Here is a 23,105-nt window from a genome sequence, read left to right as displayed (position 1 = left end):
AAAAGAATAGAAATAAACATATACATCAGTGTCAGCTAAATAAAAGATTCAAACTACTAAAGGCACTAACTACTGATAGGGATAGTTAGCAAATGAAAGATATTAATAGAGAACAAACAATGTATTTACCTTAATATCATCACAAGTCATAATATATATATCAGTTCATGACAAATTGCAAACCTCCGCCATCTCTCTCCCCACATCCACCACTGCTGGCGGCTCACCTCCAACTGCGCAACGCTACGCGCTGTTCACAGCCAGCTGCCTAACACTACAATGGCGAGTATTACAACAATGCAAAGCAGACACAGACTGCCCACAGCACAGCCAGTGATTGTCATACAGAGGTGGCGTTACCAATAAAAAACCTAAACAGCCTACTTACATAGAGAAAACATAAACAGCCTACTTACATAGAGAAAACATAAACAGCCTACTTACACGGTATGAAGGATCTGATCCCGGCTTCGACTCCCGGTTCCAGCACCAATTTACAGCACTGAACAAAATTACGACAAATGATAAAATGGTTTACTGTATTTCTTCAAAGCAGAAATGAAAGGAAATAACCAAAACAACGACTAAAAACTTCACACGATGTTAACTTATAATTCTTAACAGTCCGTTAATCTAAATTCTTGACGTAGATCACGCAACCCTTTTATGAAAGAGGATTTTAGAGTAATGGCTGGTTATATCATACAGAATCTAATCAAGACTACGATCTCAAAAAATTGTCTCCTCAGTTGTTACTATGGGCAACAAGTGTGTATACAGTCGTGCTATTGCTGTTTTTTATTCTGTGTTTTACTAAAAGACAATAAAAATTCTAGCTGGAAAATGTAGCGATGGCTCTACATACATATCTAACTTCGGTTGTTCACGTTAGCTTGGATAATTAAGCAACCGTAAATTTACGAAGATTTTCTTTTAAGAGAAAGTGAGTATAAATTAAAAATGTTCTGCATTTTATGATTGTCCTTCAAAAACTTAAATAATTTTTTTTAGAAACATAGCTATAATTCATTTATTTCAAATGGCTCGCAGTAAAACGTAGTCTTACTTTTTCTGTTAATAACGTTAGTCATTACATTCCCGTCCACTGCGTTTTTTTCCCCCACTGAGAAGTGAGCAGCCATTTTCTCACATAGCCATTAAAATCTGGGACTCTGATAAATGTGTTTACGCTAGAAGGCCATACTGTCAGTCACCTCTTGGAAATGGAAATTAGTTGCTTTTCTAAATTATTATTGCAGTGCAAGTACGTTTCACACTCCAAGATTATTCCGCGAAATTATTTTCAATCTCTTCTAGAGAGGACACGAAGAGCCAATGAGTTGCTCTCCTATGCAGGCGTTGAAGTCTCCGTCTCGCCTGCGGCTTCTGTGGGTCGCAACCGTCTCTCGGAAAACATAATTTTCAAAGGAAGCCATTTCAAGGACAAAATACGTTTGTAATGGTTTTATAGAATAAGATTTAACATTTTTTCAGTACTCGTAGCAACATGAAGGCAATTATTATTTAGCAATAGTAAAAATGTCGAAACCAGCAGAAATTTATTAAAAAATGCAATTTCGCTAAAACAGACTACCCGTATCCCCCTTCCTTCATTCGCACTACCTGTGCAATATTTTCAAGTTCGCTGACAGGAGGCAACAGGTTACGACTTGGATCCAGTTTCATAAATGCCATTAACAAGGAGTGGTGTCCAATAAACGTATAGAAATGCTCAAGTAACGAAAGGTCGACGTTGACCGTGCGTTGCTTTCCTGCAAAATCGCTTAGAGCGCTCACTTCTTATACAACTGCACAGTAAATGGATCACCGTCACGTAACATTAGTAACTATAAATCTCCAGTTACCTGCGAACTTAAAACACAAACAGTAATTTAGCGGGACTTAAAAACAGTTTCATGCTACAGTAATAATTAGTGTCTACGAAAGAGTTTAGAGTTTTTAGTTAATATTTACGTGACTAGCTAATTTTCATAACTTTTATTTGGAACGATTTGAGAAAAAAAAAGGTAGAGAGAATGTCGTACACATCGAGGACAACAAATGATAAACTGCCATCGTAAAATACAGTACCCATTATGCAGTAGTAAAATAGTGGGAATTCTCATCACTGAGTTGATTTATTCCTCACACATGAAGGTATCTTTCATCTATAGATGTGTTTACGAGAAATATTTTTGTTATTATTTTCATGAATGTATTACCGAGATATCTTAGAACTGGAACTATTTTGAAATCACTGGGTATGTCAGTGCGCGAAATGTGCGCATGTAAACGGCACGTGGCAAAAAGGCAGTTTTTTTAGCATGTCTACAGAAATCTAAAAATAAAAAATTACGGACACAGAGGTAACAATGGCGATTTTTGCGTATGGCGCCTACACTATTGTCATTTTACAAACTTTTGTACAGACTGAAGTTTGTAGCATTTGAGAAAAAATCTCTTTCTGCCTTCAATGTCAGTTGAAAGGAGTCTCTGACGTGCAATAAACCGCTAGAGAAATTAAATACCGACAACAGATGTTTTAAGGTTTCTCTGTAAAATCAAGATACGACATTTGAAATAAGTACGTAAAATGAGAGTTTAACGTCGCGTCAAGAACGATGTAACAATAAACGGAGTACAAGCGCCAATTTGGTAAGAATGGGGAAGGAAATCAGCCGTGTCCTTTTCGAAGTAAACATCCCGGAATTTGTGTTAAGTGATTTACGGCAACTATGAGGAAGTTAAACATAGATGGGCGGACGGAGATCTGAACCGCTGTCCTGCCGAATGCGAGTCCACCGCCTAACCACTGCGTCACGTAGCTCGCCTCAGCTAGTTTTGAAGCAACCTGTCGGAGACAAGAGTCAACAGACAACTGAAATGTAACGTACCGAATTTATGCCCTGTAGGCCCACGTTACTAATAGGAGCAGCCTATATAATTACAAGATTCTGATCACGCAACACTGCTTCTCAAGCACCCTGCCCAGTTACGGCAGACAGTAGTTCGACTCGGGAACTGGGTTCGTATCTGCGCCTGAAGCGATTTCGCGGTGTTGAGCTGAATGCGAACGGTAATAAAACGGCCGTCACTGCAAACTGTCAATTAGATTGGGCAACGCGACCGGGAAAGGAGCACCAGCTGCCTGAAACGCGGAGGATAAACGCGTTCCTTGCGCACGCTGTTATTAGCGAACGCCGCCAGCAGCAGCTAGACAAATTAATGCCAGTACAAATGTCAATGTATGCGATACAAGTGGAAAGTATGGTGACAGATGTTACAATGAACACACCTGGACTGCACAATACCTACTGCGAAGAAACTGAATCGAAGTAGATGCTGTATTTCAAATAGGTCGGGAACGGCAACAAACCTGGAAGAGAATATCGTACGTAGAATCACTTACGTTGAGACTTTTAAAGTGTAACAGAGAAGGAAATACGCAAAAGAATGGGCTATCAGTTTACAACGACTATTCCTTGTCGCTGCAATGTTCCGCGATAAATTCTGCATTTCTGCATCATTGTGAAATTTTGTTACCGCCAACAAATCGACGACTATTTTCTTCTCTGGTTTCCCCTAGTTTTTCTTTTTCATATCTTTTCGTACAATATAGTTGTTAAAAATTTAAGCGCAGGTGAAAGATGCGACAACTGATATATAAAATCATTTCCCCGATTAATGATCGAATTCACTGCGTGTGAATAAATACACAAAAGGTTCTTGCTTTCATTTTTGAATAAGAGCAAGAGGTATATCCTACATACGTTTTTTATTAACTGCTATTAGGGCAATGGCGGAAGTGGATGACATTCTCAACTGCAGAGAAGGCGGAATGGTCTTTTTTCCTGATGGCGGAAGCAATCCCATTAGTAACAGCAAAATGCAGAATACATGGTCGTCGTGACTGAATGCTTACTGACAGGTTCGGAACACGAGTCGCAGTAAAGTTACGATGTAGAAGGCAACAGGGCACCACCCCATCATTTCGTAGGTACAGTAGCCATGTAGTGTAGAAAGAATAAGACTCATGTGTGACATTTTTGAAGTATAGAATGATAAAACGAGACACATTACTGTAAGTCTGAAAATAAAGCATTACGGAAGATACTGTGGAACAAAAGCAAACTGGTGCTTTTCATTTATCATTACGGAAAAGATCCAAAAGTCAGGAATACATACAACGGAATAATTGGTAAGTGAACACTAAATCCAAACCAAGCAGAATGTGTTTAAAAAATATAATAATTTTTTTAATAAATGAAAAGTGTTAGTTTGCTTTTGTTCTGCAGTAATACTTTTATTGCGTTAACTGGTTTTCGGCTTACAAGATGTGTAGCCTTTTCCAATGCTGTTTACAAACATTGTAATTTCTTTAGTGACAATAGTAAATGTCTAAAGACGGCCTTATAAGCTGACAACCCGTAACAGTATAAAAGTAATACTGCACAACAAAGCAAACCAGCGCTTTTCATTTATTATAATGCTGCACTCATAGAACCGACGGAAAACTGAGTTAACATTTTTTTTTAGGTAACAATCGAGATTTCTCTTAGAGGTATGAGCAGGAACGCAAGTACATATATACAAGCCGAATATTTACACACATTCTACCTGCAGTCATAAGAAAAACTATAGAAAACACCAATACTTATGCTAAATGGAAATAAAGCAGCGCAAAACCCCCGTGAATGCAAAGAAATAAAATATACATAAAAAGAAAAAGTAAAGTTAAAAATTTAATTACATTCTAGTCTCTGTCGTTTCAAGGGAAGAATGTGCAGCCCGAAATATGAAAAGCGCAATACAAGCATTAGAAGGTATTAAGTAAATGAATTCAATATTCTGGCAAGAAATGGTTCAAATGGCTTTGAGCACTATGGGACTTAGCTTCTGAGGTCATCAGTCCCCTATAATTTTGAACTACTTAAACCCAACTAACCCAAGGACACCACACACATCCATGCCCGAGGTAGGATTCGAACCTGCGACCGGAGCGGTCGCGCGCTTCCAGACTGTAGCGCCTAGAACCGCTCGGCCATCCCGGACGGCCTCTGGCAAGAAACTAGTGTAAAAAATTATATATTTGCTCAGCGACTGTTTTTGGTCATCCTAGTGTTTTACCATACATTTTTCCGTTGAATGTTATGTGTCCCTGCGTTACTCCGTTCGAGGAAATTAGGTAACCCATTTCGTTACGGGAGGGTGTACATTTTAAATAGTAACTCGGCCCTTGGTGCGATTGGGCATTAAAAATGAATCCAGCTACTCATGGGAAGAAATATGTTATGAAGAGAAGGAAAAAGGAAACATGAAAGTACAGGTTAAACAAGAGATATAGGTGAACTATGTGGGACGAAGGCGTAATTTTTTCAGCTAATATAAGAAGCGTTGGAAGAAGATATTACGAGATACGTGCAGGAATATCCGGAAGAAAGGGAAAAAAATCTAGCATTGGTAATGCATAGATATTGTACCGCTCTTGTGGCCATCATCTCGTTCGAAATGTAACATTTCAGATAATAAATGCTATGACCTGAAAATCCCCGTCGTTTGCTGTTTTTGCTAGAAAAACGAAAACAAGCACCAGAATTTCTCTGCAAGCCGTGTAGTCACAGACGATCTATATATGACGACGTACAGGCACTGATTCATTGTAGTTTCGCTCCAGCAGTTGCTGGTGTGAAAGCGGCATTTCGCTCGCATTTATCAAAAGGAAAACTGCATTTCAGTAAGAAAGCAATCACGACGTGATTTCATTTATAATATACGACGGCACAAGAAATAAGCCAATGCATCAGATAAGGACAGGGCGCGTTACGAAATCTCTTTCTCCTAGGGCCATTTCCTCGCATTCTGTGATAATTAATTTACAAGTAATCTAGCCACAGAGCAGATCGACGCGATAGGCGACCACGCTTAATCACAACGACCCGGCGCCTGTAATTCTCAAATTATATCACGGCCAGTTGGTTTCAAAGTTTCTGTTTGCGTGTGGCCAATGTTCTCGGTGATTGAAAACTTTACCGACTACTGCTTATTGACCTCCCTTCAATCTAGTACATCAATTCTTTTTTTTAAATTTTTGTGTATTTTCGATTTATATCGGCTAATGTGCATTTTTCTTAACGGTGCGTGTCCTATTACCCGTGCGTTAATAACGCTAAATTTCACTCAGACCTTTTTCTTAGAAAAAAAAACGATCTTGCTATCAATCACTTCTGCAGTTAAACGCGGCGTGTGTCAGAAAAATACGCCGTATATGCGAAATGAACTTGTTTTTCTGATCTTAATGAAACTCCAATATCTTGTTCTTCGAGTCGGCTTGCGTGATATAAATTATACACTGCGAGTGACGAAGCCTTTCAACACAGAGCGTAAGGGGCGTCAATATGTTGAATGCTGATCGCTTTTTAAAATGCCTTTGATACTGCCGGGCATAAATATTCGGGAAGGTAAGTGGTATGGTAATCGGGACTGTTATATCGCTGTCGCACATAAGAGGTGGTTAGCCAGCTGTGGACAGTCCTGGTACAAGAATATGTACCATCTCGACGTCGGTCCGCGCCATGTCTGGGGCTGGGACGACGACCGCGCTCTGCTTTATAGCGCCATGTAATTAACCCTCATTTTCTGATTTAACAAAGCACTGCGATAAAGTATCTTCGCCTAAAATTTTAACCGAAACCGTAAATAGGCGGCTATCTGTGAATTACGATACAGTTTAGATTACCGTGAGCAGCTTCTTGCCGCAAGCGGACCACTTACGTCGCTTAACAGGGACCGGCTAACGCTGCATCCGACGTTCGTTCACTAACGTACGCGTGGCTTCTCCGACGGAGAATTGCATCGAGCGATACGTCATGAACATTGAAGGGGCTCGTGCAGTGAACTGTCACTGCTAGTAGTCGTTCTGTATACATTAGGCCATTTCAAAAAAGTCTGCCAAATGCTGTGTGCCGTGCACTTTTCAAAGACTGACGTATTCGGAGACATTCTGTCATCACTTGTAAAATAAACTATGTTGTCTAGCTAGGGTACTTTAATTATTTTTCATGAAAGTGACTGAATTCTGTTCACCTAAACCGCCATCAGGTCAGATTGTATAGGTTACAAGAGCTAACGCTCCCAACTTATCAACGAAAGTCTTGTATCCTGTGACATAGCATGCTAAATTCTGCTGATAAGTTGCACGGGTTACTCCTGTAACCGATGCAGACAGATCTGTGACTGTTTCTAGTGAACCGAATCCAGTGATGTTAGTAAAAAGATTAAAGCAATCTAGTCGGACAACTGTTTGCTTCCGCTTTAGTTTCAGAGCGACAGAGCAAAGACTTGCTGCATTAGAAATACTGGACTTTCGCAATACCTCTGAATTGACTCGCTCCCGTTGGAACACTCAATACACCTTTGAGTGAAGTCCTCCTTGGGAATATTCTTAGTTAAATATGTTTCTAATTTATTGCCACATCATATTCGTTACTAAACTCAAACTTTCAACAGCTTACTCCGTCGTCAGCGTTAAGAACGTACCTCTTATTACTAGGCTGTGTGGTGTTTCTTTGAGGAAATGAAAATATATTTCCCGCGCGTCTACCTATTGTGATTCTGTCATCGCATAAGGCATTGAGATCAGAGTGTACTATAACAGTTTTATCTGGGACAGCGATTATAACTTTACTGGTGCATGGAGATGAGCGCTCGATGCATTAAGGGTACAGAGAATTAGCTTGACAGAGGTCAAGACATCACATACTTAAATCCAACGTCAGCTATTTCAGTTGCGCCAAACATTAGTTTCTGGTGGAAGTCTTTTGATAAAAAATGCCAGCTTGCTTCGTTTATGGGTGTACTAACATTCACTATTTAAAGCAACTATTGCGTGCACGCAACAGAAATTAAAACAAAAAGCAATCGCAAACAACAGTATGCTAATGTTTTGGAGCATCTGTAGAGCGCAAGTCTGTAGCTCAATCTCTCCTTATTATACCTCCATGTCCATCTCAGACATCGACATAAACGCATACAAAAGGCAGGTGACTTCGTATGCCTCCATGACATAATTTCGCTAACTAAATACACAAGTATCACATGATACATTAGTACGAGAGACGACAACAGAGGAAGTAGTTGAGTTTTGGGTTAACCAGGAATCTGACGCGGCAATTATCTGGTAAAAATTTATTCAAACATTTGTTATTGAAACTTTTTGAAATATTAACGCCAGTTGACTTGTTCCCAAATCAAATGTGATGCATTTTGGGGACTCCTGAACATACACACAGCGAATCTGCCATCATTTGCACGAAACACAATTATTCACACGGGAATTACGATATTTTGAAGAGTCATAAGCAGCTTCTTGTGTGTATATACTATTTTATTAAAAAGCTTGACCTGAACATAACATTGCCAGCATCCGACATCTTGAGAAGCGATACATCTGCAGTGTTCCGTAGATCCTGTCGAACGATATATATTTTTGCTTTCGGAGGTAGAGTAGGTGAAGAAGAAAGATGCAAGAGAAACACAGTAGCAAAAATTCCACCAAGTAATAGGGTTTACTAAGAATCAAAAAAACAAACCTTGAGACCAGAAAAATCTGGCAAACAAAAGGATTGTTGGACCACAGTTTTTTAGCTAAAGAAATATTTCTTGGGGCGCCGAAATCGCGAGACTAACTATTCGCAGGACGAATTGGGTGTTAGTGATAATATAAAACGTGTAGTTAACATTATTGGAAATTCTACGGACGTTTCTAGATGGAAATCTTTTAAGACTCCACACACGGGGAAAATATAGTAAGCAGGTGAGCAGCATTTGGTCTCATTAAAATGTCACATCGTAGGATTCATTAACCAGCACTTTAATTCTCACTAGAACGATTCTTTACAATATAATTCACCGCATATGCCTTTAGCAGTTCTCCAGAGGTGGAACAAATGTAGCTAACAAATTGTTTATATTTGGCAGGCATGAATGTAGATCCACTGTAAAGAATTATTTATGCTGAATACCTCGAGTTCTCATCTGTCTGATCCATCTAAATTTAATCTTATCTCTGACACTACCAACCACATTTGTCATGTGGGCACACAAAGAAACATCAGAACATCCTACAGAACAGGAAAGCCACAACTTTAATGAATTTTGTTTGGTGTGTTCCATTTTAGTCTTCTTAAGATTTGGAATCTCTGCAAAGCAAATTCCACATTCGACACTTACTTTGTAAAATGCGTCGCTTTTTTTCGACTAAACGCTACAACAAGTGAATGAATCACATGCTTAACTGTTCTCGTAGAAGTATTCTGAAAAAATGAGAAGTAAAGTGAATGGATATCTGCTAGCGCCTCTCTACCTGTAAATAGGTTTCGGAATTTTCTAACAGCTATATTGCATCCACTTTGGTTCAAATGGCTCTGAGCACTATGCGACTTAACTTCTGAGGTCATCAGTCGCCTAGAACTTAGAACTAATTAAACCTAACTAACCTAAGGACATCACATACATCCATACCCGAGGCAGGATTTGAACCTGCGACCGTAGCGGTCGCTCGGCTCCAGACTGTAGCGCCTAGAACTGCATCCACTTTGCTGAATCACTATTTGTTCCTTTTGTCCATGAGCTCAATAACAGGCCACCGTGTGGTGCAGCTGATTCTCTTATTTCTAGTATGCTGGTATAAAAGTGCGTTGTCATAGTTTGCACCTGTTCCAGACAGCTTCATTTAGATTGTTCTTCGGCAGCTTGAAACATTAATATATCTCGGGATGAGTACACCAACTCTGCTAAATTGCACCTCATTTTAAAAACTTTCAGGACTCCAAATCCAGGTCATCATCACTGATTGCTCAATTTCGTTTCTATAGTTCACCAGCAACATGAGTATTAATTGCACTTTGGCCTATTCAGTGATACAGAGGCGAGTTAGATTTTAAAATATCGCCGATAGCTGAGTCATTAGCGACAGAGGAGCATGGGAAACCTTTCTCTTTCAACCAATAAATTTTTTGTTCCTGTCCTTGAAGGTGCATATATAACATTTTGGGTCCAAGGACTAGTGACAGGGGCGTCCAAAAGTTTAGCCAACGTATTACTTGCATCGGAACTCGCTAACTGGGAGAAATTGACGATTACGTGACCTGGTCTGACGCATTTCAAGCCAGTTAAGCACCCGTCCGCCCATATGGACAGCTATAAATTAAATATGGCAAAGTGTACGTTCTACTTAACGCCTTCTTTCGACAAGAGAAATCCTGATTAAGTGTAATGAGATTCAGCGGAACTAATGCCGCTCGTCCGGCTCAGCTTTCTATTTTCTGCGCGGTCAGTGTGTGCTCGCTGACGTCGAAGGACATCTGAAGACCTCTCGATTTTGCAGCTCCAACATGAACTTCTGGACGACCCATCTGCAATGACTATAGTAACACAGAATAACCTGAGTGGAAGCGTCGGAAGACAACAGTGACTGAATATGTAAATTCCGAAAACTACTCTAGTTTCATTCTTTTCTCCTTCCTTTTCCTTTGCTCATCAGTTTTCGAAGAGAAGTGGATTTTTCCCCACGTACTTATTATAGCTATTCAAGTTCCAGTTTTGAGACTAATAAGTCTTTTTTTGTATTATGCTTCAATGACGATAACTTTTTGTGCTACATTTCATCCAGTATTCATTCGACCTCTGGTGGTTTCTACGTATTTTTTTCTACTTTATAGTTGCTTCATAAGAAGGAAACAGGCAGGTAACTAGAATAGCGGTAGGTTTTAACACACCAGCGCCTTGGCAGGCGTCATGGTTATAGTTTGGCTTGCTGCCAATTATGAACTAGTATTTTCTAGTTTCTGGAAGAATAACAGTTTCTGTGCCTAAGATTCAAGTGAGGATGCAACTTTAAGGTTTTCTTTAGATAATACTGCGTCAAAAATATAAGTCATGTAAGACCAGGAATTTCTTCATATTAGGTGCCACAAAAGTTAATAGGATAATGATTCAGTAAACCCCACAGGTCGAGCATCCATCTCATTCTGGCGTACGAGCTTAACAGTCTCTGTGTTCTGCAGAATTCTCGCTATATAATGGACGGCTAGATGGATTCCGGTACCTTTGTAAAAAATAAAAGATTTTATACCAGTAAAGTTGATTTACTGAGGGGTTTACTGCATCATCTTATAAAATCCTCGTACTGAAACGTATTTGTTCTTCAACAACTGTAGTACATTCGTTGAAAAGAAACGAATGAATGACATCATTGAACCTGCGACGTTGTGAATATACAGGGTGTTCGGAAATTCTCGTCACAAACTTCCAGGACTTTTAGAGGGGACTGATTAGGTACTAGTCTGGACTGGAACTCATGTCTGGAAGCCTACCGTTTCCGTGCTTCAGTCATTTCAAAACATGTTGGTAACGCGACTACATTTACAAGTACGGTAATTCATTATTTATTAGGATGCCTCAGTAAATCACTTGTTTGACAGTTCCACTCATTAATAACAAAGAAACATAAAAGAAACGCACTACTTTTTACAGTTAAATTTCCAATTCGGGTGTGCGGCGTCTCATTGTCACATCACAGTCACGCCTGCTGAAGGTCTCGAAGCTGTTGCGTAATTGTGGCGAAAAGAGTATTCGATGGAGTCGGACGTTGTGGATAACGATCTCTTCCATTACCATAACTTCGCCCTACGGAAGGATCATGTCGGTGTGTTCAGCAAACGTGTACTTAATCATGTTGTACTGACACTCACAGACACGTGTGAATGAGACTAACCATGTCAGAGAGGTAGGATGGACGTCAAATGAAACGAGACGATCTGATGTAAGCCTCCCCCTTCCCCTCTCCCCCCCCCCCCCCACTCCCCGAATCATGTCTACCCCCTTGTAGGACTGTAGAGCGGAAATGGTACGTTTCCGGACATGAGTTCCAATTCAAAATAGTATCTACTCAGTTCCCTCTGCTAATCGTAGAAGTTTGTTACGGGAAAGTTTTGATTACGACAACTGAACAAACAGCGCTTCAATTTTTAAAAACACCCTGAAATCCACACGAAGAGAGAAATACGAATCAGATACAAAATCTGTAATACCATGTTAACAAGAACAGCATTTCTCCTAACTTTCTAGTCAAGAAACCTTTCAATGGTAGCGGGTTCTCTTCCTGCCACGTGTTGCTGACTGGCACCAAGATCATTTAGTGAATACAACAGCACGCCGATCAGCAGTAGTTAACTTGGCGCTGAACAGAACGGGGGATGGTAACATTGATCAAGGGTGGTATCCGAGGATGAAGACACCGGCGTAGTACTATAGCAGCTGCAGTAGAAAGATAGATTACGTTATAAATATTTTTGGAGGTGTTGTACAGCTTTAATGAATGTTAACAACTGCATTATGCTTTGCAAAGCTGTAACGATATATTTTATTAGATATGATCGATTTTGGTCTGTAATGAGTATACCACGCTAAACATCTATTTGGTTAAATTGACATAATGTTACGTAGGTGCTGCTGATATCAATGATGGAACAATGTAATCTGATAACCGTTCTCCAATTACGCAAATGCACAGCAGAGACACTTTTTTGGACCAGATAATAGTCTGATATTAAGCCGAAATCGATCGTTACAGCTGTATATTGCATAATTCAGTTCTTAACATACGAGGGCTATTCGGAAAGCAAGTTACGATTGGTCGCGAAATGGAAACCACCGTCAAAATCAGAAAAGGTTTTATTTGCAATATTTAGTTACAACTTACAGCTACTTCTCTACATAGTCGCTGCCCAAAGTTAGACATTTGTCGTAGCGTTGTACCAACTTTCCAATACCCTCGTCATAGAAAGCTGCTCTCTGTGCTATCTGCCAATTCCCTACGCTCGTCTGCAGTTCGTTATCTATGACAAAATGTTGTCTTCACAGCCAGCAGTTCATGCGAGCAGAGATGAAATTCAGGACGAGCCAATTACTGGCTGTGCTGTGGGTGATCAAACACTTCCCGCAGAAAACGCTGCAGGAGCATCTTCATTGCCCCTGCAGAGTGCGGCCGAGAATTATCTTGAAGAATGAAACGCACGACTGGTAACTTATCTGGGCTGCACGACATCAGGCGAAATCTTTCACCAGGCCCTCACGCTTGGCGGGAAACTATTTTCTAGGCACCTCTATCTGCATCTACACCTACATCTACATTGTTCCTCTGCAATTCACACTTAAGTGACTGGCAGTGGGTTCATCGAACCATTATCATACTACTTCTGTACCATTCCACTCTCGAATGGCGCGTGGGAAAAAGGAACACCTAAATCTTTCCGTTCGAGCTCTCATTTCTCTTATTTTATTATGATGATCATTTCTTCCTGCGTAGGTGCGTGTCAACAAAACATTTTCGCATTCGGAAGAGAAAGTTGGTGATTGAAATTCCGTAAATAGATCTCACCGCAGAGAAAACCGCCTTTGTTTCAGTGACTGCCATCCCAACTCGTGTGTTATATCAGTGACACTCTCACCCCTATTGCGCGATGACACGAAACGAGCTGCCTTTCTTCGCAATTTTCCGATGTCCTCCGTCAACCCTACCTGGTAAGGATCCCATACCGCGCAGCAATATTCCAGCAGATGACGGACAAGTGTAATGTAGGCTCTCTCTTTAGTGGGTTTGTCGCATCTTCTTTCTGCCAACAAAGCGCAGTCTTTGTTTCACCTTCCTCACAATGTTATCTGTGTGGTCTTTTCAATTTAAGTTTCCAATTTATGTGCTCACTGTACGCTCAGGATTGAAAAGAACAACGTGCCGCCATCGACGGGCATACTGGAGACACTACCCAACTCATCAGTGCAACACATCATCGGATTTTCATAGTGGTTTCCATTTCGCGACCGATCGGGAATTTCTTTCCGAATAGGTCTCGTAGATGACTTTCCGTGCTGGGCACGTCTCCCTCCACGTGCACGTGCAGCAGACGGGTGGTGGGGGCTCGCTCAAACGAGCACGCAGCGATTCTCCGTTACGGCCAGTGTGCTGATCAGGAAGCGTGGACACGGGTGATACACGTAGCACGGAGCGGCCGCCGCTGGATCACAAACAAACGCCCCCGCAGCCACCGGCGCTGTGTAACGGCAGCGGGCGGCGGCGGCGGCAGTGGCGGCACGTACGCCGCTTAGATTAGCATCACATTATTTTGTATTAGAACACATTTTTAGAGCGGAATACATCACGCCCTGCTAACCAGCCAGGTCCGGTCATGCAAGTCGGCGCGCACACCTGCCGGCCTAGCAGCGGGCGGCGGGCAGCAAGCGCCCTCCGCCCACGACGAACCGCCGCCGCCGCCGCCGCCGCCGGGCGGATCAGCTCCCCAACTTTCCCCACGGGTCGACTCCGGGGCGCGCCTCTCTCAACCTCGTCACAGTCACGCTCAGGGAAGAATAGTACCTTCAGTGAGGCAATAGCACTCCGTCGTCAGGCCACGAGTGGCCTACCGGGACCATCCGACCTCCGTGTCATCCTCAGTGGAGGATGCTGTTAGAAGGAGTGTGGGGTCAGCACACCGCTCTACCGGTCGTTATGATGGTTTTCTTTGACCGGAGCCGCTACTATTCGGTCGAGTAGCTCCTCAACTGGCATCATGAGGCTGAGTGCACCCCGAAAAATGGCAACACCGCATGGCGGCCTGGATGGTCACCCATCCAAGTGCCGACCATGCCCGACAGCGCTTAACTTCGGTGATCTCACGGGAACCGGTGTATCCACTGCGGCAAGGCCGTTGCCCAGTGAGGCAATAGGGAACATGAGAAACAGAAAGGGTCCAGGAGAAGATGAACTAAATACGGAGCTTACGTAATATGCCAGCGACAATTTTATGATTTAGCTTCTGAACTTTATAAATCTATGTGGAAGAATTCTAAATTTTATAAATCTATGATAGAAGAATGGCCATGTTCCTCTAGACTGGCGGAGCTCTATAAACTGAACAGTAGACAAGCACAGAAAATTTAATCTCCCAGCGTGTACCTCTTTTGTGGAATATGAAAAGATCTGTAAGTTCAACTAAATTCTTAGGAATTACAATTACAAAGAACATAAATTGGGAAGATCATGTAACACCGAGAGAAGTGGCGTAGTGCTTAGCCCACTGGATTTGTATTCGGGAGGACGACGGTTCAAACCCGCGTACAGCCATCCTGATTTAGGTTTTCCGTAGTTTCCCTAAATCGCTTCAGGCAAATGAGGGGATAGTTTCTTTGAAAAGGCACGGCCGACTTCCTTCCTCATCTTTCCCTAACCCGATCGGCCTGATAACCTCGTGTTTGGTCCCTTCCTCCAAATGAACCAACTGACCATTGTAATTCACATACTACTTCAGGAGGAAGGCGGCTCAAACCCGCGTCCGGCCATCCTGATTTAGGTTTTCCGTGATTTCCCTAAATCGCTTCAGGCAAATACCACGGTAGTTCCATTAACAAAGGGCTAATCCGAGCTTGCGCTCCATCTCTATTGATCTCTTTGTCGACGGGACGTTAAACACCAATGTCCTCCTCCCTTCCTCCGAAAGATCACATAGGTAATGTCGTGAGGAAAGCAAATTCACTGGCAGAACACTCAGAAAATGCAAGACGTCTAGTAAAGAGAATACTTACACTAAGCTTGTCCGCCCTATTCTGTAGTATTGCTCTGTGGAGTGGGGTTTGCATCCGATAACATTGACAGATGACTTCGCTAAAGTCCAAAGAAGGGCATCTCGTTTTGCGTTATCGCGAAATAGGGCGGAAAGTGTCACAGATATGACACGTGAATTAAGATGGCCATCATTAAAACAAAGGCGTTTTTCTTTGCGGCAGAAACTTAGCATGACATTTCAAATATCAGCTTCCTCCTTCAAGTACGAAAATATTTTGTTGGCGCCGGCCTGTATAGGGTGAAATAATCATCATTATAAAGTAAGAGAGATAAGAGCTCACACGGAAAGATTTAAGTTTTCATTTTTCCCGCACGCTCTTCCAGAACGGAACGGTAGAGAAATTAATTAGCCTTCAGCGAGACACTTAATTGTCAACTTCAGAGTAATCATGTAGATTTAGAGCTTCGACAGCGTGCTGGGAACGAAGTTACGGCTAATTTTAGGAGAGTATGGTATTCTTCATCATTTAAGAAGGTCAGTTCAGAGTTTGTATGCTGGTAAAAATATCAAGATATATTATAAGAATGTGAAGAATCACATACGCAGTCGGATAAGGGTCTCCCATATAATTGACATATATGTAAACAACATTCGCAAAAAAATGACAAAAGAAAATGGAAAATACCTCCACACCGAGTTGTACAATATTTAACGCACTGCTTTTTTGCAGATGACCAGGTTAGACTCCCGGATGCTGAAGACAACCTTCAACGAGCTGTATCGTCCTGATATGAGAAAAGAATGTAATTTAATTATAGCCATTACGAAAATTAAATACATGGGCTTTTGATGAAAAGAACATCTTAGAGCTAAAATGATGACTGAGAATAACATATGGAACAAGTCCAAATACTCAACTGCCTGGGGCTGTGATATCTCTTATGCTTATGACAAAGATCCTGAAAAGAATCTGCAAAATTAGTTCCACATGTTCAATACGATTAAGAGAAAGCTTCTGAACAAAGCCAGGAAAGAGACAGACCTTAATTTCTATAATCCTATGTACCTTTACAGATCTACGGGTCCGAATTACGGACTTTAATGACCAAACATTTACAGAGAATCGAAGCGCCAGAAATGAGGCTTCTGAGACCTTTGGCAGAGTACAAATTAGAATACAATAATAGGAACAGTGAGATAACAGGTAAGACCAATTTTCTAGGAAAAGTGTAAAAGATGTAACAGTACCAAAACGAATGGTATGATTGTCTGCTGTTTATAGATCTTTGCCTGATACCAAGGAAAAACTACGGCTATATATCTAATGGTAGTAAAAGGATAGGGGTACCGCGAAGAAGGTGGTACGATTAGCTTTAAATTGCAAAGATGTTTAGCCCGACAATGTGCATAATGATAAAGTAGGTGCGTGTGAGGCTTCAGATACAAAAGTCTGGAGGTGTAAGAAAGAAGACTGCAGTTTAACGTCCCGGTGACGACGGAGTCATTAGGGACAAGCTGAAATTGGGGAAGAAACCATCCCTGTATTTGCCTTAAACAATTTAGGGAAATTTGGATGGCCGGATGAGGATTTGAACCGCTGTCCCCTCCAATGCGGGATTAGCGTCTTAACCAATGCGCCACCTTCAGATGGTTCACATGGCTCTGAGCACTATGGGACAACATCAGAGGTCATCAGTCCCCTAGAACTTAGAACTACTTAAACCTAAGGAAATCACACACATCCCTATCCGTGGCAGGATTCGAACCTGCGACCGTAGCAGTCGCGCAGTTCCGGACTGAAGCGCATAGAACCGCTCGGCCACCGCAGCCGGCAATGCGCCACCTCTTCGGTCAAAATGTCGGGGTCAATCCTGAATCGTTTCTAGGATAATTTCAGTCTCTTACAGTTTCTCTTACGTGTGACAACGATGTGCATATGTGACGAATGTAGCATGGAATCGTAGCTTCGAGTCCTCGTTAAAATATATGCTCCTGTACAATTAGCTTGACCATCTTAACGTTTCTCTATTTATTTTATTAACCCAGTCTCGGACTGTTTGGGCTGTATTCCTCGATTCCTCACTCAACTCTTTTTCTTCAAACCTTGTGGTATACAAGAATATCATTGACGATCGTTCAGTGTCCCCTGGTCTACTTGGTATAGGCCCCACACACTTGAACAATATTCTAGGATGGATCGGACGAGTGTTCAGTAAAAAATCCCCTTTGTAGATTCATTGCACTTTTCCAATATTCGACTAATGAAGTCTGCCACTTGCTTTACCTAAGACTGAGCCCCAGCAGAGAGATTTCTACGAAGTCACACAGATGGGAGGAAGACGTCCGACCAGGAAGATGCTGGTGGCTACTTGCGGCAGCAGTGTCCAGCGGTGACAGCTTTCTCCCCGTTACGACATCGCCAGACGACCATCTGTCACCTGCCGCGTCTCTCGCGACAGTGCTGCGTTCCGGCGACGTTATATGGACAACGCGTCTCGACTGCGGAACCGAATCCGTGTGCAAAAGCGACGAGCGTACTGTAAATGAAAGCTTCGCCCTGTCCAAAGTGGACCTAGTCTCGGTCTCAAAGACGATACACTTATTGAATCGGATGCGTCCGTAGCAGACAACACTCAGGATTACATGAAACGTATTCGAAGTTGCCTATTATATGACCATTATTGATGTAGTTACCTCTACTACAGTAAACTACAAATCCTTAAAGTAGATTTATTGCAGAATCGGGGAGGGGGGGGGGGAGTGAAAGGAGGGAACGGGAGAGGGTTTGTAGCGTCTGTTAAAACTGGTGACACTTTTGTACGACTAGCCTCGTTACCTTTCGATTCGGTTAAGAAAAATCGTACGTTTCTGATAGCTAGAACTTATTCCAGCTCATAACGAGGTTAGTACAGGAGACATGAGAAATGAGCGCTCTTGTTTGCTGTGTTAACTTTTTTTTATTGTTTTCCAGTGACGTGTTTCATCTTCATTTAGGCATCTTCGGATTGTCTGATGTTTGGTAGCGTTGGGTACATGGGATACCGCGCATAAAATATCCCAGCACGTAAATGCCCCATGTCAAAGCTATAAAAACACTGCACGATTTCCTTATCACAGCATGTGGCGTAGTCCAATGCAAACCAAACGGGATCACACCTGCAGTAAAGCCTTACATTATAAACATGCAGGTGATGTAGTGTGCCGGCCGGAGTGGCCGTGCGGTTCTAGGTGCTACAGTCTGGAACCGAGCAACCGCTACGGTCGCAGGTTCGAATCCTGCCTCGGGCATGGATGTCTGTGATGTCCTTAGGTTAGTTAGGTTTAATTAGTTCTACGTTCTAGGCGACTGATGACCTCAGAAGTTAAGTCGCAAAGTGCTCAGAGCCATTTGAACCATTTGTGATTTAGTGCATATTCTGTATGTACACATCACTCTGGATATGAACACTTCCGTAACTGCTTTTCTCATTTCGGCACTCTAATTCTAAAATATTGCATTTTACGCAATAATTCACATTACACCGTCGTACATATTTATTTGAGAATGCAATACGACAGTCAAAACAATTTTTGCTTGCACGGGAGTAACACTTTCCCGCTACATTCCGGCAATCAAAACAGTCCAACGACTGAGAACAATGAAACGGCGCGCTTTACTAGGCTCACTAACACGGCCGTCGCCTTCGTTCAGCAATTCAATTATTTTAATGCGAGAGAGTGTATAATGTTTTATGGTATTGATGTTTTCACGTCACCAAGTTTCACCAGAAGACATCCATTAATGGTTTCAAAAGGCGCACTTCCTCTTCATGTGCAGACATATGAGACACAACGCCACAAAATAAAAATCGTAATACATCTTAAAACACAGTTATCTGTATCATTTCATATGCTGACACAGTAGTTTTATCTATGGCAGAGAGTAACAATTGGACTTTAAGTGTTGATGTAGAGCCGGCCGGAGTGGCCGAGCGGTTCTAGGCGCTACAGTCTGGAACCGTGAGACAGCTAAGGTCGCAGGTTCGAAGCCTGCCTCGGGCATGGATGTGTGTGATGTCCTTAGGTTAGTTAGGTTTAAGTAGTTCTAAGTTCTAGGGGACTGATGACCTCAGAAGTGAAGTCCCATACTGCTCAGAGCCACTTTTTTGTTGATGTGGAAAGAGAGATGTTGTATCTGCTGAATTAAGTTTGACCCTGATTATGGCGGTAATTGAAACGTATAACACTGTATTGGTTGTTTTTAAGAAAAGCGCGATTTAAACCGAAAATTGGTATAAGTTTTTTTATGGTTCCACCGACGATGTTGTCGTAAGGAAAGGCATCTCGGTCAATTCATAGGGGAGGAAGTGGCCGTGTCTGTTTCAAAGGAATCGAATCCGCATACGTGATGACTGTTTTACGGAAACCTAAATGTAGACGGCCGTACGGTCATTTTAACTAGGTTTGTGGTCCGATATTACGTATCTTTTACGTTACGCTTCTTGTAACAGTATCTGTGTCTAGAATGTAACAATTTCCTGCAAAGATTCACTTAAGGAGTCATCTTTCATTTTCTACAAATCTTTGAGGCTATTACTTCTCTGTAGGAAACAAGTCAGTATCAAACTTTAACAGAAAATTGTTCAAATTATGTCGAACAATCAGAAAGCGGTCTTCCACAACAATTTGAAGAGAAGAGTACGAAATCTAAGTCACATCTTCACGCTGGATGTTAGCACGGCTGGTATTTTTGCAACAAAACTGATAACTAAAAGGAATCAGATCAGAATCAGCCAATATAAGTCAGGTGGCCAAAGTAGCAGCACCAATCACAAGGCGCACGAAGACAGCGCCAGCACAAGGAAAATACGCCGAAAGTTATCCAACACTGAAGCAGGAAAAGAGATTATTAAATAAGCTCTTACGATTTTTTTTTATACCGAAGTCGGTGCTAGCTTCGTAAAGACACAACTTCCTGAACCTTTTTAAGCCGTCTCTCTGGCAGTAATAACGACCTACTGTACGTATAAGAATGAGGACGAGTGATGAAGTCCCGGCAGTAGCTGCTGTCATGGCGCACATAACGCCTTGACAAATTCGAGCGCCAACAGAGCCAAAATCGCACGCATTCTGGGTCAAAAATAAAAAGCGGCGTTTCTTCTGGCGCCAGGCCCGGGTCACCTTGCGCATGTGATGTGGCTTAAGCGTATAATACATGGCTGTCACCTCTTCTATTTTTATATACACACAGCTCCACTTGTCGCATACTTCTAGTGGCCAGCCTGTAATAAAAGTATCTGTGACTGCTTCCGTTAAGTTCCACGACCTACCGCTCAACTTATCACAAATGTGGCGTATGATAATACGGCAACTCTTCAGCAATGAGGAGACACGTCGTACACACAAAGTACGCTGCGTAGACTGGAGCACAAGTTAATCTCTTTTCGCAGTTGAGAGCTCGGGGAATGGACGGCTTCGCTTGGAAGGTAGTTTGTGATGCCGCGAAGAGCAATACTGCGAAGCAGCGGCTTGACTGGTTCCCGTTCGCGCCGGCTAAGCAGCAATTCCCATTCAATGACACCGCCATAAAGGATGCGATGACCTCATATTTACACGAACAGGACGCGAACCCACTTACGCCTCGGCGCCGGCGGAAAAATAAGAAACAGGAGCGCCGTATGGAAATGCTCGTAATTCGTCATCCAAATAGTGACATTATGTGCCAGCGGTAACAACTTCCCACAGCCAGACGATTAACTTAACTGTGGCTCCCGCCAAAGCAAGTAACAGAACGTACAGCTTTCTCGCGACTTGGTCACAAGCGAATTCAGATCAAATAAATTATTGATGATATAGACCAACTTATCCGCCTTTGCAGGGCAGACATGATGAAAAATTTTGAAGGCGCAAGGCTATTTTATATTCCAAGAGCCGCAGTGAATATATGACAGCTCTAAGTGCTGTTATTTGACAAGCTCCGTATACAGGACACCATAAAATAAGAGTATTTGGTTGGTTGTTTCGGGGAAGGAGACCAGACAGCGAGGTCATCGGTCTCGTCGTATTAGGGAAGGACGGGGAAGGAAGTCGGCCGTGCCCTTTGAAAGGAACCATCCCGGCATTTACCTGGAGCGATTTAGGGAAATCACGGAAAACCTAAATCAGGATGGCCGAAAATAAGAGTAGTCGTGAAGCCGTATTTGTACTTTCACAGTGCGGGATTATTCCACGAAAGAACTTTTGATGTCCAGAACAAGTGAGCGAAAGGCGAATAAAAGAATAATAGTAATAGAAAAAATAAGAAGAACAAAAGTCGCAAAGGACCGAACGGCCACTCGTAGCAGCAACGCAAAAAAGGAACCATTATCGCACCATCTGGTTACCCACTATAATGCTAAAAAAAAAAAAATTAAGGATTAATATTGAGCCGCGATGCTGCCTGCGTTCCTAATTAAGGTTTAGAAATCATTTATTGGCTATTTTAATTATACTGAAAATGTATTCTGATTAACAACGTTATGGAATTTCGCTCTTTATGTGGGAATTCTAAACTCTAAGAGTGTATTATATATGACAGAACACTCCATTATAACTCTGTCGTCTAATAACATAATTCTTTTCTTGATTCTTTTATCCAATTCACTCTGCGTCATATACACTGTGACTCATATTTCTCCTGAATCTTCAACTATGTACATACTTTGTGAACCATTGCATAGGGCGCACTCGTCCCTTTTTCTCTCCTTTATCGCAATGTAAAGACAAAAATATCTTTATGCGCCATTAAGCAGTTTAATTTTTCTTTTGTCTTACGTTCTTGAGGAAAAATTGCGATAAAGTCATTAAAAAGATTTCCCCAACTATAACTATCATTTACTCTCTAATATCAACAACCAGTCATCGCAGTTATTGTTTTCTTTCAAAAGATTCCACTCATCTTCTCAGAGCATCTCCATGGAATATGCTCATTGACTAAGTAGCCTAGGAGCCCAATTTTTATATATCCTTCGTATGTTCGACTAACAGAAGTTCTTACACAAACACTCTGTTTTAGTCCCAGAGAGACGTAAGGATTAGAAATATCTAGCTGGGACTGCATAGGACTTAACGACAGTTCCACTTCGGACTGTGCTATGGATGAGTAGAAAATGACCATATGATTGTGTAAAGTATAATTGTTTGCGTAGTCTATAAATGTGTGTTCCTCCCTAAAGTGTGAGAGTCATCTTCGGATGTTTATGAAGCGAATTAGGTTCTTGACCCAACGAATAAGGTCGTGGGACTTAGTTGTAGATTTCGTATGAATTGTGTTAAGTTTCTTATGATTTGATCGTTGTAGTAAGTAATAGGTTACAGCGGGGACCGACCGTTGTAACCCTGAAAACTTTATTCTGAGGAGCCTGCAGTCGCTCTAAGTGTGGCCACTGATTACATATTCTAACCCCAAATAATATAGTTGATAATAATACTGATTGTACTCTTTACATTTAAGACTGATTTGAAGAAAAG

The 23,105-nt window shown here is 41.8% G+C and overlaps 1 pseudogene; it reads right to left on the bottom strand.

Annotated features, from left to right (window-relative positions):
• Positions 1-14,649: 14,649 nt before the first annotated feature.
• Positions 14,650-14,767, bottom strand: LOC124728775 (annotated as a pseudogene).
• Positions 14,768-23,105: the final 8,338 nt, after the last annotated feature.

This window comes from Schistocerca piceifrons, chromosome 1 (genome assembly GCF_021461385.2).
Source record: "Schistocerca piceifrons isolate TAMUIC-IGC-003096 chromosome 1, iqSchPice1.1, whole genome shotgun sequence".
In the NCBI taxonomy this organism is placed as follows: domain Eukaryota; kingdom Metazoa; phylum Arthropoda; class Insecta; order Orthoptera; family Acrididae; genus Schistocerca; species Schistocerca piceifrons.
Note: the sequence above shows the minus strand (reverse complement) of the source record. Positions and strands in the feature narration are given on the sequence as shown.